Here is a 21,264-nt window from a genome sequence, read left to right as displayed (position 1 = left end):
TTTGTTTATTTTTCATTTCAATGAACATCTACAGAGATTTTTGGAATTCCATTCATTCATTGTTGTACCCTTCTCCCCACACAAACCCCTCAAAATAAAATTTTTAAAAAACCAAAAACCAAAACCAACCAACCAACCAAACAAAAATTTCCTGGCATAGACTGGTGACTGCACCCAGGGCTATATCTGTTGCTGAAAGATGTTAATTGGTATTCCATCATTTCCTGGGGCCTTATCTTTTTACCAGTGTCTTCAACGAAGTTTGAACTTCTTCCTTCATTACTACTGGATCTTGTCATATAGTATTTTATGAAATTTTTTAGGGTCAACCAGATCTTTTAGGAAAGTGATTCTGTCTATTGCTTTCATCTTCTTTTAATGCTTTCTGGATCATTCAAGATTTTACTCATAGTATCTCTCAGTATTGCAACTCAAGGCTTGTTTTTTAAGTCTTTCAATTTTAAATATGCTGAATGAGTTCTTCCCTTTTTTAAAGAAAAAATTTTTATTTTTTATTATTTGTGTGTGTGTGTGTGTGTGTGTGTGTGTGTGTGTGTGTGTACCGTCGAGTCGGAGCCAACTGGTACAGGAGGAGATTGCCTCTCCTTCTCCAGCGGAGCATCTGGTGGATTCCAAGCACACGCCTTCAGGATTGCAGCACAGCTTCTTGCCACTAGGCCACCAGAGCTCCAAGTTCTTCCCTTTTTAATTCCCAACTCCAATTCTCTTCACATTTTGTCATAATACTTTGCTTTGTCTTCTCGAGCTGCCCTTTGAAATCTTCTGTTTACTTTTCAGAATTTATCTTCTTTATTTTACTTTTCAGAGTCTCTTCTGCCATCTATTTTAATCTTTTCTTTCTTCTCTGTCTTTGTAGTGACCTTTTGCTTTCTTCACAGATGATATCCTTGAAGTCATCTCATAATTCATCTGGTCTTTGATCATTAGCGTTCAAAGTCTCAAAGCTATTCTGGAGACGATTTTTTAAACCAGGTGGGACAGACTCAAAGTCGTATCTTGGTTCTTTTGGACTAGTTTTCCTTTGTTTATTTTCTTTTGTTCTTTTGGATTTAATAATCTCCAGCATCAAATTAAAGTTGAATATAAGCAGTTGATGGACTTTTTCACAGTCAGCACTTGGCCTGGTTCTGATTGCTGATATTGAGCTTCTCTGATGATTCCTTCCGTAGATGTAATCAATCTGATTCCTGTGCAGTCTACCAAGTGAGGTCCATGTGTAAAATTGTATTTTGTGTTTTTTTCATAACAGTATTTGCAATGAATAAATCATTCAATCATTTTCATTATGATTGATGAAAATTCAATGATTCTATGTCCAGTCTCATTTCATACAGTCCATACCAAGTCCATACAGTCCATAGCAAGACCATACTTTCCAACTTTCATACCTTCCATACTGTTTCCAACTTTGAGAACCCTGTGAATAGAGGAATATAGTCTTAGAGGTAGAGCCTTGATTGGAAGTCATTCAAAAATAACAAAAGCAACTGCAAGCACTCTTTGACAATAGGCACATGGAATATATGAAGTATAAATATAGGAAAGATGGAGGTTGTAAATAATTAAATGGAATACATGAACATTGACATTCTAGGCATTAGTAAACTGAGAATGACTGGGCACGACCATTCTGAATCAGACAATTCCATGATCATTTATGCCCAGAATGAGAAACTGCAGAAAAACAATGTTCCATTCACAGTGAATAAGATAATTTCAAGATCTATCCTAAAGTACAATGTTGTGAGTGGTAAGATACTATCCACATGCATGAAATAAAGGTCTGCTAATATGACTATTATTAAAATATATATATACCAGGGACTAAAGTCAAAGCAGAGAATATTAAAGAGTTCTACCAATTATTCAGTCTGAAATTGACCAAACATGCAGTCAAGATGCATTAATAATTACGGGTGACTGAAATGCAAAAAGTTTGAAACAATAAGGAAGGAATGTTACTCAGAAAATATGCTCTCATAAAGACTTAGTAAATATCAAAGCAAAAGCAAAGAAGGAAAAGATGAGAAAAGCAATAAACAAAAGGAACTCAGTACAGAAAGCAGATGGAATCAGCAACACCACAAGAGTGTAGTAAAATGATGGCAATAAAACAATAATTACACTGAATCTGAATGGATTAAATATACCAATCAAAAGAAAAACAGGAGCAAAATGGAGAAGAAAACATGACCTATCAATATGCTGTCTACAAGAGAGACACATTAGACACAAAGACAAAGACAGACTAAAAATCAAAGGGTAGAAAAATATATCAAGAAATCTTAATTTTTTTAAAAAAAGAGTAAGAATGGCAATATGAATTTCTGATAAAATATATTTCAAGGCAAAAATCAATATAAAAGACAAGAAAGACATTAAATGATGACAATGTCACATAAAAAAGGGCTAACTACAATTAATAATTATGTACCCAATGGCAGAGCCACAAGATACATAAATTAACCTCAAAAGAGAAATAAACAACTCCACAATAATAGCAGATGTCATTATGCAGATAACACAACCTTGCTTGCTGAAACTGAAGAGGACCCAAACTGCTTGCTGCAGAAGGTCAAGGAGTGTAGTCTTCAATATGGATTGAAGCTCAACTTCAAGAAGACAAAGATTCTCACCACTGGGCCAACTGGCAGCACCATGATGGATGGAGAAGAGACTGAGATTGTTAATAGTTACAGCTTCCTCAGCTCTACCATCAAATGCTTTTGGCAACAGCACTCAGGAAATCAAAAGGCAAATTGCATTTGGTAAATCTGTTGTCAAGGACCATTCCAGAATATTGAGAAGCAATGATGTAAATCTAGACAGTAAGGTGCATCTAATCCAGTCCATGGTCTTCACAATTACTTGCTTTGCATCAAAGAGCTGGTTAATGACTAAGGATGACAAAAGAAAATTGATGCCTTTGAGTTGTGGTGCTGGAGAAGAGTCTTGAACATACCATAAACTGCCAAGAAATCAAACAGGTTTGTCTTTAAGAGAGTGAAACCAAGTTTCTCCTTGGAAGTTAGGATTTTGAAGCTCCATCTCATATACTTTAGGCATATGGCCAGGAGGGGGCCGATCCTCAGAGAAGGAAAACATGCTCAGAAGGGTGGAGAGAAAGTGTAGGAGAGGAAGACTCTGGATGAGATGGATTAATAAGGTAACTAGGGCAATGGGGGTAGGGTATCAGAGTCAGTGAGACTGGTTCAGGACTGGGCAGGCTTCAGTGCTATTGTACATAGGGTCGCTATGAGTTGGAGGTGACTTGACGGCACATAACAACAGAGAGCAAAAACATGGGACATGGGGGCACAGGGACATAGGGATCTCTCTGAAAGGGCCAGAGGGAGGGAGAATAGCACAACTGCTCATTTCCCCAGAGCACAAAGAATATAAAGAGCCCATGGCCCAGCCCCATGGTGCCTCTAGAGCCATAGCAGCTGCAAGAGGTTCATTTATTCATTGTTGACTCACAGACTCACAGTTGTGGTAACAAGAATGGGGTTTATTAGCAAAATAATTTGGGGACTTGGAGAGGCAAAAAATATTACCCAATTCAAATCCAGGATTGAGCCTGCCAATCCTAAGGCTAAATTCCTCAATTAGTCCAGGATCTGGTTTCAGTTGGCTGCTTCTTCCATTATCAAAGGCAAGAATAGCAAAACTATTAACTTTTAAAGGAGCTTTTATCTCAGGGTTCCTCTGGTTGTACCTTGCCACAGTTTCTCCACAACAATGTCACAGTCTCTCCACCACCATCACCAGGGTCTTGACAACAGTGTCTCGCTCTCAACAGGGTCTTACTCCAGACTCCCCCAAGCCTTCCTCTCCTCAAGTCTTGCTGTTCAGTGTGGAAAGCACTCTTTCTCTTATCCTAGTTCCACGACTGTTGATGATTTGCAAGATCATGTGTTTACAGTTAAGATAGCTGAAGACCAGAGGGACCCCAGGTAATGGCAAAAAAAAAAGCCTACTTTAGGCTAACACTGCAGGAGGAGACTTCAATACACAACTTTTGGTGAAGAATACAACTAGCAGAAAGAAACACAACAAAGACTCAGAAGAACTTAACAATACAATTAACCAACTGGCTGTTGTAAATATATAGAATACTCTATAAAAAAACGTATTGCGAAGGGAAAGTCTGCTGTTAGGGACCTCTCTAAAGTACTCAAGAGCAATGGTATCTCTCTGGAGACTAAGGTCCGCCTGATACAGGCCATGGTTTTTGCAATCACTTGTTATCATCAGAGAGTTGGACAAAGGATAGAAGGAGAATTGATGCCTTTGAGCTGTTGTGCTGGAGAAGAGTATTGAATATACCATGGACTGCCAAGAAAACCAACAGATTCATCCTAGAGAGGGTCAAACCAGGCTACTCCTTGGAGGATTCTGGGGCTTCGTCTGACATACTTTGGACACGTTGTGAGGAGAGACAGGTCCTTGGAGAGGGACATCATGCTTGGGAGGGTAGAAGGACAGCACAGGAGGGGAAGACCCTCTATGAGGTGGATAGCTTCAGTGACTGGGGTAATCGGGATGGGTGTGTCAGAGGCAGTGTGATTGGCACAGGATAGAGCAGGGTTTAGGGCTGTTGTACAGAGGGTCACTATGAGTCACAAACGACTCGATGGTACATAACAAACAACAACTATCCAATAAGAATATGCATTCTTCTCCAGTGTATATGGTAAATTCTCAAGACTACAACATATGTTAGGTCACAAAGCAAGTGACAACAAATTAAAATGATCCAAATAGTACTGTAATTGTGAAGTTGGCATAAGATAGGACAGAGTTCAGATCTGTTGTTCATAAAATTGCTATAAGTTGTACTCGACTCTACAGCATCTAACAACACAAACACTACAAAGCATCTTCTAAGATCAAAATGTTATAAAATTAGAAGTCAACAACAGGAAGATCAGAAGAAAAAATCATATGTATGGAAATGAATACTTATTAGTATTACCTATTGGTAATTTCTCTCATTGTCTTCAAAGTTAGAACTAACTTCTAACTGAATCTCCGCTGAGTTAGCAAGGCTGTAATGTCATTGGAGGAGACTGCCCATTTTCCTACCTCAAAGTCACTGGTAAATGTCTACAGCCAGAGAGGCACAATCTATGGATTAGAAGCTCAGCTTCCTATAGACTTTATCACCACAGTCTCCTTACTGAGTAATGAAAGGCACTTTAAAAAAGAAATTTAAAATGTTCTGAAAACAAAAAGTAATGAAAACACAAATATAAACATTTTGGGGACAAAGCAAACAAAATACTCAGAGGTCAATTTCTAGTAGTAAGTACACTTATTAAAACAGAAAGAAGCAAAATAAGCACCTTCACCCAATATCTCGGATAATTAGAAAAATAACAGTAAACAAAATCTATAGTCTACAGCAAAAAGATAAAAAGAATAAATGAAACAGAAAAATAATAGATTCAACAAGACTAGAAGTGGCTTCTTTGAAAGAATTAGTAAAATCAACAAGCACCTGGCAAACGTAACAAAAAAAAACAAAGGTGCAAATGGTATGCATAAAGAATGAAATGAGTGATGTCAAAACAGAACCAAATGAAATTCTAAAAATAACAGAATACTATGAAGAGCTACAGTAAATCTGAAAACCTAAACGAAGTAGACAAATTTTTGGAAACTCATTGCCTACCTAAACTAAAACAGGGAGCAAATGTGAACTATTTTGAACAAAAAGATTTTGAAAGGTGTGCATCAGGACTGTATCATTTCCCCCAAACATATTCAATCTGTATGCTGAGTAAATCATTAGAGAAGTTGGACTTTATGAAGAAGAATGTGGCATCAGGATTGGAAGAAGAGTTATCAATAACTTACATTATTCAGATGATACAACTTTGCTTGCTTAAAGTGAGGAGGACTTGAGGCGCTTGCTGCAAAGGATCAAGGACAATAGCCTTCATTACAGATTTCATCTCATCAAGAAAACAAAAATCTTCACCTCTAGGACAATAGGCAACTTTATGATAGATGGAGAAAAGGTTGAAATAGTCAATTATTTCATCTTGCTTGGATCCCCAACCAATATCCTTGGTGCCAACAGTAAAGAGACCAGTAAAGAGACCTAGAGACAAACAGCACTGGGAAAATCTACTGTAAGGAACTGCTCCAAAATCCTGAGGAACAATGATGTCAGTTTAGAAGTATTTTATTCAAGTCATAGTCCTTCTCATCACCTTCTATGCATCTAAGAGATAGACATAAATAAGGATGACAGGAGAAGAAAGAGTGTCTTTTAGGTGTGGTGTTTGAGTAGGGTGCTGAATATCTGATGGAATGCTAAAAAAAAACCCCAACCGAACAGATTTATTTTGGACAAAGTGTTAGCCAGACTGCTCCATGGAAGAAGGAGGACGAGGCTATGTCTCATATACTTTAGGCATGTTGTTGGGAAAAGCTACTTCTTAGAGAGGGATATCATGCTTGCAAAGGTGGAGGGTTGCAAAAGAGAGGAAGACCCTCAACTAGATGGACTGATACAAAGTTTACAACAATGTGCTCAAGTGTGTTGGGAACAGAGCAGGGTAAAGACAGGGTTAAGCTCTATCGTTCACAGGGTCATTATGAGTCATACCTGACCCAATGGCACTTAACAACAATTGTTGTTGTTTTTAAGTGCCATTGAGTTGCCTGTGACTCATAGAGACCCTGTGTACAACAGCCCTAAACCCTTCTCTATCCTAGTCACTGAAAGGGACCATCTCATCAAGGGTCTTCCTCTCTTGCGCTGTCCCTCCACCCTCCCAAGCATGACGTCCCTCTCCAAGGACTGGTCCCTCCTTGCAACATGTCCAAAGTATGCCAGACAAAGCCTCAGAATCCTTGCCTCCAAGGAGCAGCCTGGTTTCACCCTCTCTAAGATGAATCTGTTTGTATTCTTAGCAGTCCCTGGTATATACAATACTCTTTTCCAGCACCCAGCTCAAAAGCATCAATTCCCCTTCTATTAACCCTAGTCAATGTCCAGCGCTCTGATGAATAGCAAGTAATTGCAAAGACCATATCCTGGGATAAGGTGCACCTTAGTCTCCAGACTGACATCTTTGCTCTTAAGTACTTCGGAGAGGTGTCTGACAGCAGACTTTCCCAATGACAATTACAAAAGGATAAACTGAATGAGTAATAAAAACACCCCTACAACAAACATCTAAAACATAAGCAACCTACCCTCAACGGCTCACTAACACTAAGAACAGAAAGAAAATCTACTCAAATTATTGCAGAATATAGACAAAGAAGGCATATTCGCAAATTTGTTCTATGATACAAGCATAATCCTGATACTGAAGTCAGGAAAAAACACCACTTTTGATGTTTTTATATGTCACTGAGTTGCCTACAACTCATAGTGATCCAATATACAATAGCTCTGAATCCTGCTATATCCAGAGTCAATCTCACTGATTCCAACACACTTACGCCCCATTACCCCAGTTACTGTGTCAATTTCATCTGGAGTCTTCATCTCCTGCACTGTCTCTGCACCCTTTCAAGCATGATGTCTCTCCAAAGACTGGTCCTTCCTGGCCACATGTCCAAAGTATTCGAGACAGATTTTAAAATTCTAGCCTGCAAGAAGAAACTTGGTTTTACCCTCTTCAAGACAGACCTGTTTACTCTCTCGGCAGTCCATAATATTATGGACTCTTCTCCACCAACACAACTCAAAGGCATCGACTCTTCTTCTGTCATCCTTAGTCTTTATCCAGCTCTCTGATGCACAGTAATAATGGAAAAGATCATGGCATGGATCAGGTGCACATTAATCCCTAGATTGACATTATTCTTCAGTACTCTGGAGAAGTCCCTGACAGCATATTTCCCAGTGTAATTTGTCTTTTGATTAACTGACTACTGGTACCGGGAGTGTTGACTGTGGATCCAAGCAAGTAGAAAGTGTTAACAACCTCAGTCTCTTCACCATCCATCATGGTGCTGCCAATTGACACAGTGGTGAGAATCTTTGCCTTATTGATATTGAGCTTCAATCCATACTGAAGACTACAGTCCTTGACATTCTGCAGCATGCAGTTCAGGTCCTCTTCAGTTTCAGCCAGCAAGGGTGTGTTAATCTGCGTAACACAGGTAGTTGATGAGACTTTCTCCAATCCTGATGCCACATTCCTCCTCATAATGTCCAGTCTCCCTAATTATCTGTCCCACATATAGACTGACAAGGTATGAGGACAGGACACATTTCTGATGCACTCCTTTCCTGATTCTGAACCACGCAGTGTTTCCTTGCTCTGTTCTGAGGACTGCTTCCTGGTCTGAGTACAGGTTTTACATGAGCATCATCAAGTGTTCTGGGATTCCCATTTTTCCTCAGGATAAGTCACAATTTGTTGTGGTCCGCACAGTAAAATACCTTTGCACAGTCAATGAAACATGGATAGACATTCCTCTGGTACTCTCTGCTTTCTGCCAAGATCCGTATGACATTGGCAATAATGTCTCTAGTGCCATGACTTTTTCTAAATTCAGCTTGTATTTCTGGTAGTTCTCTGTTCAAAGTTGTTTTTGGATAATCTTCAGCAGGATTTTGCTTGCCTGTGATATTAGTGATATGGTTCTATAATTTTTACACTCTGTCAGGTCACCTCTTTTTGGTATGGGAATATATATGGAGCTCTTCCAGTCAGTTCTGGGCCACATAATTCTCCTCCAGATTTCTTGGCACAACCTGGTGAGCATGTTCAGGGAAGCACTAGTTTATAGAAATATGCCAACTGGTATTCCATCAATTCCTAGGGCCTTTTTTTTTTTTGCCAACTCCTTTAAAGCAACCTGAACTTTCACTTTCATCACCATTGCCTCTTGATCATATGTTGTTTTGTGAAATTCTTCTGTGTCAGCCAATTCTTTCTTTTAACAGTGATTCTGTGTACTACTTCCATCTTCTTTTAATGCTACCTGGATCAGTCACTATTTTGCCCATAGCATCCTTAAGTATTGCAACTTGAGGGTTGAGTTTGTTCTTTAGTTCCTCCAGCTTAAGAAAGGCTGAATGAGTTCAGTCCTTTTCATTATAAAACTCTGCTTTGTCTTCTTAAGTTGCCCTTTGAAATCTATTCAGCTCCTAACTTCCTGCTTTCTTCTTCCCTTTGCTTTGAGATCTCAGCGCTCTAGTGCAATATTCAGAGTCTCTTCTGGCATCCATCGGTCTTTTCTTCCTCCTCTGCCTTTGTAGTGATCTTTTGCATTCTTCCTGGATGATATTCTTAAAATCCTCCCACAGCTCATCTGGTCTTCATTCATTCGTTCAAGGTCTCAAGTCTGCTCCTGAATGCTTTTAAATTCAGGTGGGACTGATTCAAAGTCAAATTTTGGTTCTGTGTAAATTATTTAATCTTTTTTAGCTTTAGTTTGAACTTGTGTATGAGTAATTGATGGTCTCTTCTATGGTCTTCACCTGTCCTTATTTTCCTAATATTGAGCTTCTCCAACAATCCTGTCCACAGATGTAATCAATCTGATCTCTGTACATACCATCAGGTGAAATCTATGTGTATAGTCAGCATTTATGCTTCTTATAAAAGGTATTTGCAATGAATAAATCATTGATTGTGCAAAATTCTATCCCCAGCCTCATTTCTGTCACCAAGTCCATGTTTTCCAACTACTGATACTTCTTCTATGTTCCAAACTTTTGCATTCCAGTCAGTCATTACTATTAATGAATCATTGTCACATGTTTGAGCTATTTCAGACTGAAAAAGTTGATGGAAACCATTTCCTCCTTTTTGGCTCTGGTTGTTGGTATATCTATTTGAATGATAGTGGTATTGGACTTCCTTGTATATATATGGATATTATCCTGTAACTCAAACATTGTATTTCAAGATGGATCTAAAACTGATCTTTTTAACTATGAAAGTCACCCGACTTTCCCACACCTTTTCATCTCAGGCATAGTAGATCATATCTACTGATTCAAAATGTCCCATGCCAATCCATATCACCAAATTATAGATCAATATCACTCATGAACATAGAAGCAACTCAGTTTAAAAAATTCTAGCCAATAGAATCTAACATTATTTTTTTTTTAAAAAACCAGCATGATCAGGTGGGATTCATATCAGACAGAAAGGACAGTTCAAAAAAGAAAGACAATGAAAGTAATTTACCACAAGTAAGCCAAGTGTCCTTTTGTGGACAAATGGATACCGAAAGTATGGTACATTTACACAATGGAATGCTATGCAACACAAAAAGGCAATGAAGAAGTTGGACTATACTGTAGAGTACGGATGCATATAGAGGACATTGTGTTAAGTCAAAGAAATCCTCATGAAAGGACTATCATAGTATAAGTCCACCGTTATTAAAAGCTGATGAGAATTACTGAGGTATGCTGGGGCTATTGACACAGAAAAGACCTTAGTTTGGACATTTTTGTCTCTAGAACTGTGACAAAACAAAACCAGTTCTCTAAAGTAAAAAAAATTTAAAAATTCTTAATATTGTCAAATACCAAGTCATTTTTAATTTTTCCCAATTATATAATTTTTTAACAACTTGCTGGTTTCATCAGCGTCTAAACGACTTTATATTTATTTTCAGTATATTTTAACTTATGAATCTCATTTCTCTGGTTTTTTTTTTTTGCTTTTCTTTTTCCCTATAATTTATTTGTTAAAATAATAGCTTGCCCCACAGTTTCCAACATCATAGATATGACTGTACACCCATTATATTCTTTAACATGTCCTCTGTCCCTAATATTTCCTTTAAGATGTCAGTTGGATTTAGAAGTCTAATGTGATTTTATCTTCTACCAAGACTGGCCATGACTGATGGAATGATCTTCTACTAGGAAGAACATCAGAACTATTTCTCCAATAAAAAAAAACTCTTTTAAGATTTTTCAGGCAAGAGGATGACTCAGGACAGGGGGTCAGTGTGAGTTAAGAGCCAAGGTGACAGCACTTACCACCACCACCAAAGGAGCCCTGGTGTTGCAGTGGCCAGGTCCTCTACATCACCAGATGTTCCCAGAGAGAACGATGACGCAGCCTGCTTTTATAAGCAGCCTCAGAAACTTCTGTAATTTTACCCTGTCCCATAGGGTAGCAATGAGTAAGAACTGACTTTATGACAGAGGATTGGGTAAAGAGTAAACTATGGAATAAATAACATAATTTATTCAATTAGTTCCTTATTCTTGATAATTTGAGCTTCTTCCAATCTTTTGCTATTCTAAATAGTTATAATGAGTAACCTTGGGCATACACATGTCTGCCTGAATTTTAGGTAATATATTTCATAAGTAAATGTCTGGAAGTGGTTATATCATATCAAAAAATAAATGCAGGCTCCACAGACATTCCTTAGGGAGGGGTTAACCCTGTCCCCTACCTTGACATCTCACTCCATGGCAGTTCCCGATACCAATCCCAATCACACTACATCAACAACCTCAATGAGAAGATCAAGAAGGATGAGCTGGAGAAGTCCCTGTATGCCATCTTCTCCCAGTTTGGCCAGATCCTAGATATCCTGGAGCCTGAAGATGAGGGGCCAGGCCTTTGTCATATTCAAGGAGGTCAGCTGTGCCACCAACGCACTGCGGACCATGCAAGGTTTCCCCTTCTATGACAAGCCCATGTGAATCTAGTATGCCGAGACAGACTCTGATAGCATCGCCAAGACGAAGGGCCCCTTCGTGGAGAGGAATTCCAAGCAGAAGAGGAAGCTCAAGAGCAAGGAGACCCTGGCTGCTGAAGGTCATGCAGGGAAGGCTGGCTGATGCTGTGGTGGGGGCCATCCAGGGGCCTGTGCTGGGCAATGCCGCCTGTGACGCAGGCGCACCATGTCATGCACCACATCCCAGACCAGCCTCTCCACATGCCGCCACCTGAATGATTCTGCCGCTGGGCTCCACACCCGAACAGATACTGCCTGGGGCCATGACCCTCAGCAGCTCATGCTGGGGCAGATGTCACCCGCCCAGCCTCTTTCAGAAAACCCACCAAACTACATATTATTCCTCACCAACCTGCCAAAAAAGACCAACCAACTCATGCTGTCAATGCTTTTTTAAAATTTTATTTTAATGAAAGCTTACAGAGACTTAGTGCTTCTAGTCATTCATTGTTGCACTTTTCTCCCTGCTCACCCCTTCCCCCCAATTCACTCTTCTCCTTGAAAAGTAAAAGAAAAACCTCTTTCATTGTTATGCAATCCCTGCCCCAAGTCCACTCCACTGTGCAGCCTTCATTCTGTACTCCTGTCACGACAATAATATCCAATCATAAATCTCTTTTAAACAGTTCTCTTCCTCATCTGTTTCAATGCTGTGTACATCATTCCTCCCCTCCTTCTCTGTCTTACCTCAGCCCCAATGTCAGTTCTGTTTTACAATAGTGGCACTACCACTAAGAATAGCAAAATTTAACAGAATAGCAAATATCAAATGCTGGCGAGGTTGTGCAGAAACTGGAACCCTTATACACTGTTGGTGGGAGTGAAAAATGGTGCAATCACTATGAAGGCTGTATGGCACTTTCTCAAAAAGTTGGAAATAGAAATACCATTTGACCCAGCAATCCCACTACTGGGAATTTACCCTAAAGAAACCATAACCTCCATCCAAGCAGATATATGCACATCCATGTTTATCGTGGCTTTGTTCACATAGCAAAGAGCTGGAAACAACCCAAGTGCTCATCAACAAACTAATGGATAGAGAAGCTCTGAACACAATGGAATACTATGTAGCATTGAAAAACCAAGGAACTCATGAAATATTATGCTGTCAATGCTTTTTAACCCATTCCCTGGCTTCAAGAAGGTGTGGCTGGAGCCTAGGTGGGAGGACATTACCTACTGGAGTTTGACATTTAGGTGCAGGCTGTGGCCGCCAGTGATGACCTGCAGGGCTTCAAGATCACCCAGAACAATGCCATGAAGATCTCCTTTACCGAGTAGCAGCACCTTGTCCCTAAGTCTGCTCCTGCTCCTGTTTCTCGGCTGCTCTCCTGCCTTGTCTCACCCCCTTGAAGGTAAGTCAGGGACCTTCTTTGAGCCACGTATGAGTGAATGGTCTCCATACAGCACTACACACAGACTCTGTCCCCAGACACGCACCTGGAGCTATAGGCTAGAATCAAAGTGTTTTTTTGCATTTTGGTCCCCCATCCCACACAAAAGGATAAATGCCTAAGTAATATTTCTAGATATTGATGGATTTCTTTCCATAAGGCCTGTAGCAGATGATGAGGATGACATAGGATAGGATAGGGTTCAGATCACTGTTCATATGGTCGCTATGAGTTATAATCAATAGCACCTAACAACTATCACCAACATTTAAGATTCTGTTTCCCACTGCTTCTCCAATAAAATATCTGTCAATATTTGGACTTCCCCCAGTCTGACATATGACTGGTAGTATTTCAGTGTAATTTTTATCTTCATTATTAATATTTTTTTTTAGTCCTTTACTGTGGTTTAAATGGCCTTCCTCTTTTCTTTCTCATATATTTCTATTGTGGGTCTTTTTCTTCTTAAGAGTAAGACTTTCACATTTCTTTTATTCTGTGAACTGTGTGTATTTTCTACAAAGTTGTTAACCAATTTCTATTTTTAGGCACTCTTTATATATATTAGGAAAATTAATGTTCTATTTATAACCTGCAAACTTCTTTTCCCAGTTTATTTTAATTTGTCGAAACTATTTTAACATCAAATTTCAGCTTGAAGACTTCCAAGCATAAAAGGAGTATGATTTCTATTCCAAGTGCACTCAAGGTCTTGCTTAACTGAACTTTCTGGATAATTTTCTCCTATCCGCTGAAAGCCAAATTTCCTTAATATTTCCTTTAAACAAACAAGCTTTTCTTTTCTAATTTTCCCTTTCATGGGCTTAATTCTATGTTTTGGTTCTTGTCCCCAACTTATGAAGCTTGATGAAACCAAAACCCTTAATCCCTCAAACTGAACTCACTGTAGTCTAGTCGGAACTGACTCATCCTTGGCTCATAGTAATTTTTCAAAGGCTGTAAATCACATGGAAGAAGAATGCCCATCTTTCTCCAATAGAGCTGTTCATGGAATCAAACCATCAGAATGGCGTCTCCTTGGTAGACTAGCACAGCTGTCAGTTTCAGCAATCTAAAGATTTGTGCTTTCTGTTGTTTGCCTTTAGGATTTTTTTTTTGTTTTCTTGCAGGGTTATTGCACAAACGATATGGTGTTATTAATTGCTCTGGAATTATATGAAACAGTGGTCCCTAAAGTTTCCTGACAATTGAACTGTGCATTTAAGGAAAAGATTACCAGGTATCTTGTTTGCTCAAAGTGAAGAGAACTTGAAGACTTTACTGAAAAAGAACTAAGAAGATAGATTTCAGTATGGATTATACCTCAACATTAGGGGAAAAAATTATCAAAATTAGACCTATAATAAACAGAGAAAAGATAGAAGTTGAGGATTTCCTTTTACTTGGATCCACAATCAACACCCAAGAAATTGAACCACATGTGGCATTAAGCAAATCTGCTGCGAAAGACCTTGTCACAGAACCCAAGAGCAAGGATGCTACTTTAAACACTAAAGGACACTTTATCTAAATCATGATATTTTCAATAGCTTCATATGCAAGTGAAAGTTGGACAAGAAAAAACTCAAAGAATTATTGGTGCCTTAAACTGTGATACTGTGAGGAGTATACAGTATCTCATGGACAGCGGGAAGAATAATCAAATAAATCTGTGTATTTAGAAGTGTAGCCACCTCCATAGAAGCAATGATGGTGAGACCTTGTCTTATATACTTTGGGCGTGTTCTTAGGAAGGGCCAGTTCTTGGGGGAAGAGGCATCATGCTTGGAAAAGGAGAAAGTAAGCCAAAGAGAGGAAGATCCTCAATGAGGTTGGAATGACAGTGACTAATGTAAACAACCTTTGCTAAAAAAGAAGCCTCCTAATATTGCAACTGTTGCTATTATTATTTAAATTTTAAAAACAAAAGCAATACATACTCACTTGAAAAAGCAAACAATACAGAAGTATATAAAAGAAAAATATTTCCTGTTCTTAGTCACTTCTTTCCTCCAACATAATTTTGGTGATTTCAGCTTTGAGGTTAGAGCAGTTTGCACTGTGAGATTTTCTAAGCAGTCATATGAATCTTCCCCTCTTTATAAGATGCAGTGGATACCACAGATGTATCAATTCCCACTTTCACGAAGTTTTCAATGTTGTTAGAGGAACAGATTAAATGATTGAAGTAAACTCATTGCTGACAAGCTGGAACTGACTCATGGCTCCAGCAGGTTTTCAAAGTCTGTAAATCCCATGGGAGGAGATTGACAATCTTTTGCCCTTGGAGTCACCGCCCCATTTGAACTGACAGAGAGACACTATCTTTGAGTTCACAGAGTAAATCCCTACAGACCAAGCCACCAGAACTCCCTACAACACAAAAGCAGATAAAACAGTTTAGCAGTCTGGGGGTGGGGAGGGTTGTTTGGAGTGAGGATGTTAACAAAATTGAAGACTGTATCTTTGTAGGCAGCGGTTACGCAGAAGTTAAAACTGCATAAGACCATTACTGTAAAAATAGAAAGGTAACTAGTAAAATATGTATGAGGACCCAAGGAGTTAAAGGGTGGGAGTGGAGTGGTGAGAATGAGTAGGGGTGAAACCACAGGGCTGCACAGATTGGTGGATAGAGGGAAGGGGTGAAAGAAATAGAAGGATCTGGTGGGGACCTGAAAAGACAGGGTAATGATGGGCAAGGTCCAATGATGGTTAATTTTACAAAACATAATGTATGAGAATGACTGTGACTATGAAACACAACATAAACGAAGCACAATGTATACAAACTTTGAAACCAATATAATTTTTTGTTTAAAGGAGGTGGGCAATGAAGAAATATGTCTGCAGACAGCCACAGAGAGAATGTGGAGGAGGCAGGAACATGTCACAGAGATAGATTCAAAAGAAATGTTGATGGGACAAGTTCACTGAGCAAAATGGAGCCTCCTTCAGAATAAAGCCTTGGTTCCCATGGTACTCAGGTGGCTGGTCATGTTTAGTGTTCATTTTCCATTTGAATTTCTATCTGGATGCAGTTTAAGACCTATAGCTACCAACTGCCTGGGCCAATTTTGGTTAATTTGCAAATCAGTTTATTAGATACAAAAAGGCTTGAGTATTTTTGTCACTGGGGGAGTATAGAAAAATTAGCTATTGTATCAAGAGATCACAACTAGTCCTGAGGTCCATATTTGAACTTTTAGTCAAAAGCTGACATCTCTCTATATCTGACCTCATCCTAATTGTGAACTTTCTTTCTGGGCCTTTGGCCAGTGGAGAGACACACTCATTTCTATGACCCTTGATTTTAACGGGTCAAGGTGTGGTATCTGAATCATCCACTAACAATTATATCATTAATAATAAAGACAAGACTTCCACTCAACTCCCCAAAACATGCCAATTTCAATTTGTTTCTTATTCATTCAATACATTTCCCCTGCAAGCATCCACTCAATGCAGACTACATTCAGTTATGAGATAACAAATGATATAGAAAAGGGACCCTTATCCTCCTAGTACTATCTAACAGGGGGTATCAACATTAACAAGTCATCAAACAAATAAAAAACTAAAAATTAGTATGAATGCTATAAAGAAGTAAGGGAATATATAAGAGTCCAGAGATATTTTGGAACTTTTGTCTGTATATATGTGTTCAATTCCAAGTAATTAAATAATAAACAACATTGTTTTATAAAAGACTGGATGTGAAGGTTTCCAGAATAAGTATAGTTGCTAACCTACATCTTAACCTCCTTAACAAGTTGATTTTGTGTGTCACACTCCACAGATCCAAGATAGCTACTGCAACTTTGAGGCAAATGCAATTGAGACAGAAAAAATGGTAGGGACTCTTTCCTATCTCTCTTTTTATAACAGAATAAAATCCATCCAAAAGTTCTCTAGAAACACCTCTTTGTATCTTACTTATCAGAACAAGGTCACACGTTCATATTTAAACCAATCTCGACATTTTATTGTTGTTGTTAGGGACCTCTGAGTTGAGTAAGACTCATCGCCACCCTACCAACAAAACAGCACACATGGACTCTGTTCTATCCTGTGCCGTCCTCACAATCACTGCCACACTCAAGCCCATTGCTGCAGTGACTGTGTCAACCCACATGGTTTAGGAACTTCCTACTTATTTCACTGTCTCTCCACCTCCCCAAGCACAATGTCCTTTTCCAAAGAATATCCTCTCCTAGCAATATGCTCAAAACATGTGAAATGAAGCTTTTTCATCTTTTGCCTCCAAGGAGCATTCTAGCTGTACTTTTTCTAAAATATATCTGTTCTTCTGCCAACATTACAATTCAAAGGCATCAGTTCTTCTTCTGTCATCCTTCTTCTCTGTTACAGCTCTCAGAAGAAACTTATGGGACCATGGCCTAAATCAGACACACTTTAATCCTCAAACTGACATCACTGATCCTCAGTAATTTGCAGAGGTCCTTGACTACAAACTTTCCCAGTGCAGTCTGTGTCCTGATCTCCTGACTGCTAGTACCAAGTGTACTGACTGTAGAACCAAGTAAGATGAAGTCATTTGCAGTCACAATTTTTTCGCCATCTATCATGATGTTATTAGTTCAGTGACAAGGAATTTTGTTTCCTTGACGTTGGTATGCAATTCATGTTGAAGGCTGAAGTCTTTGATCTTCTACCGCAATTACTTCAAGTCCTCCTTACTTTCAGCAAGCAAAGCTGTGTCATCTGCATAATAAAGGTCTTCCTCCAGTCTTCCTCCAATCCTGATGCAACATTCTTCTTCATAGAGTCTTGCTTCTTGAATAATCTGCTCAGCATACAGATGAAATAGGTATGGAGGGGAAAAAAATACAATGATTCATACCTATCCTAATTTTAAACCACACTTTTTTTCTCCCAACAGCCTCCTAGTCTAGGCATAAGTTTCACACAAACAAAATTAAGTGTTCAGGAATTCTCATTCTTTTCAATGTTAGCCTTAATTTATTATAATCCACACAGTCAAATGCCTTTGCATAGTCAACAAAGCACAAAATTTTTCTGGTCTTCTTTGCTTTCTGCCACGACCCAGCTGACATCAGCAATGATATCTGAGTTTCTTGTAAATCCAGCTTGAATGACTGGCAGTTCTCTATATTCTAACTGTTTTTAAATAATACTCAAGAGTATTTGACTTGCGCATGATATTATCTCCAGCCTTTAGTAATGCTCCTACTAAACAGGGCCACTCATTATCCACATTTTTTCTTTTTTTTAAAATTGAGACTGTATTGTAAGTTTATAAAGAACTTGGATTTCCATTCATTCATTGTTGCACATTTTCCTCCCTGTACCCCCTCTCCTCCAGTTCACTTTTTTCTTTGCGAAAAAAGTTCTTTCATTGTTATACAGTCCCCCACCCCAGGCCACTTTAGTATGCAACTCTTATTCTGTACTCTTGTCAAAGTAATAATATGTAATAATATGTTCCTTTTATAGAATTCTTTCCCTCATCTGTTTCAAGGCTGTGTACATTATTATCCCCTTATTACTTAGTTTCCCCCCAACCTCAATGTGAATCCTGGTTTTCAATAGTGGCATTATGCTGTATTTGTCTTTTTGTGATTGAGATATTTCACTCAGCACAATGTCCTCTATTGTCACCCATTTTGTATAATATTTCATGAGTTCTTTTTCAGTGCTGCATAATATTCCATTATGTGAATACAGCACAGCTTTTCTATCCATTTATTTGTTGATGGGCACGTAGGTTGTTTCCAACTCTTTGCTATTGTGAACAAAGCGGCAATAAACATGGGTGTGTATATATTTGCTTGGGTAGCAGTTCTGGTTTCTGTAGGGTATATTCCCAGTAGTGGGATTGCTGGGTCAAATGGTATTTCTATTTCCAACGTTTTGAGAAAGTGCCATACAGCCTTCCATAGTGGTTATACCATTTTTCACTCCCGCCAACAGTGAATAAGGGTTCCAGTTTCTCCATAACCTCACCAACATTTATTGTTCGCTGTTCTGTTAAATTTTGCTATTCCTACTGGGGTGAGATGATTTCTCACTATTGTTTTGATTTGCATCTCTTTTAGAGCTTGGGATTTTGAACATTTTCCATGTGTTTGTATGCCATCTGAATGTCTTCTTTGGTGAAGTGTCTGTTCATATCCTGTGCCCATTTTTCACTTTGGTTGTTTACCTTTATCTTGTTGTGATGCTCGAGTATTTTATAAATTCTAGATATAAGTCCCTTATCTGAGGGAGGGAGCGGGGGGTACAGTGTGTGTGGCAAAAAGTCTCTCAGTGGACCCCATCCCATGAACTACAACATGTCATTACCAAATATTTTTTTCCCCAGTCTGCGGCTTCTCTTTTCACCCTGTTAAAAGAACTTTTCGGATGTGTATAGGGATTTGATTCTTAGAAGGTCCCATTCATTTATTTTATCCACTCCTGGCGGTATGTTTTTCAGAATGCTTGGAAGACTGTTTATGTTGTGGATTAGGACTTCTAGAGTTCTTCCAAGCTTTTCTCTAATGAAGTTTAGAGTCTTTGATTTTAGTTCCAGGTCCTTGAGCCACTTTGAATTGGGTTTTGTGTATGGAGTGAGGTGTGGATCTTGCTTGAGTTTTCTGCACATGGTTTTCCAATTTTGCAAGCATCACTTGTAGATGGGCTGATTTCTGGGTTCTCAATTCTATTCCACTGATCTATGTGTCTATCATTGTACCAGTATCACACTGTCTTGACCACCACAGCAATGCAGTAGGATTTGAAATCAGTGAGTGAGATGCCTTCTACCTTGTTTCTCTTTCTAAGGAGTGCTTTGCTTACTCAGGGCCTCTTTCCATTTCAAGTGAAATTGGAGACTGCCTTTTCCATCTCATTGAAGAATGGAATTGGTATTTATTTTGGGATTGCATTGAATGTGTAGATTGCCTTTGGTAGGACTGTTATTTTCACAATAATGAGCATTCCTACCCATGAGCAAGGTATATGCTTCCATTTCTCCAGTTCTCTCTCTCTCTTTTTTTTTGTAGTAATGTTTTTTAACTTTCTTTGAATAAATCCTTTGTGTTTCTAGTTAGAGTTACTCCCAAGTGTTTAATCTTGTGGATAGCTATTATGATGAGTATTGTTTTTCTTAGCTCCAGTTCTATATTCTCTTTGTCACTATAGAGAAATCCAATTGATTTTTGAATGTTGACCTTGTATCCTGCCACTTCGGTGAATTGGTCAACTATGTCCTGTAGTTTTCTTGCTGAATCTTTAGGGTTTTCTAAATATACAATCATATCATCTGTATATAGAGATAATTTTACCACCTCTTTGCCAATTTGGATACCTCATATTTCCTTCTCTTGTCTTATTGCTACTGCTAAGACTTCTAATACAGTATTGAATAGGAAAGGTGATATCCTTGCCTAGTTACTCTTCTCAAAGTTCAAAAAGGGAATGCTTTTAAACTCTCTCCATTGAGAACAACATTGGCTGTTGGGTTTGTGTAAATACTTTTTTACTATGTTGAGAAAATTCCCTTCTATTCCCATTTTTTTGAGTGTTTTAATCAGGAAAGGGTGTTGAATTTTGTCAAAGGTCTTTTCTGCTTCAATAGATAGGATCATGTGTTTCTTGTTCTTTGCTTTGTTAATGTGATGAATTATACTGACTGTTTTTCTTATGTTGAACCATCTTTGTTTACCCACCATGAATTCCACTTGGTCATGGTGAATTATTTTTTTGATGTATTGTTGGATTCTATTGGCCAGGATTTTATTCATAATTTTTGCATCTATGTTCATAAAAGATACTAGTGTATAGTTTTCTACTTTGGTGGTGTTTTTACCTGGTTTTGTTATCAAGGATATATGGTTGCTTCATAGAATGAGTCTGGGAGAATTTCATCTCTTTCTATTTTCTGAAATAGTTTATGTAGAATTGGTGATAGTTCTTCTCTGAATGTCTGATAAAATTCACTTGTAAAACCATCTGGTCCAGGGCTTTTTCTGGCTGGAAGGTGTTTTATTACCTTTTCAATTTCTTCTTTTGTAATGGGTCTGTTCAGGTGTTCAATTTCAGTTTGTGTCGGGTTAGGTAGGTTGTGAATTTCTAAGTATTTGTCCATTTCTTCTACATTTTCATATTTGTTTGAGTATAGTTTTTCATA

At 38.5% G+C, this 21,264-nt stretch overlaps 1 protein-coding gene and 1 pseudogene across 1 annotated transcript in view; one reads left to right on the top strand and one right to left on the bottom strand.

Annotated features, from left to right (window-relative positions):
• The window catches only part of SIL1 (SIL1 nucleotide exchange factor), a 350,503-nt gene that overhangs the window by 75,402 nt on the left and 253,837 nt on the right, over positions 1 to 21,264 (bottom strand). The gene's annotated exons all lie outside the window — the stretch shown is intronic.
• Positions 11,444 to 12,999, top strand: LOC102844503 (annotated as a pseudogene).

The sequence above is a fragment of the Elephantulus edwardii genome, unplaced genomic scaffold (assembly GCF_000299155.1).
Source record: "Elephantulus edwardii isolate Elephantulus edwardi_28Jun2011 unplaced genomic scaffold, EleEdw1.0 scaffold00095, whole genome shotgun sequence".
NCBI lineage: Eukaryota > Metazoa > Chordata > Mammalia > Macroscelidea > Macroscelididae > Elephantulus > Elephantulus edwardii.
This window is presented reverse-complemented; position numbering and strand designations above follow the sequence as displayed.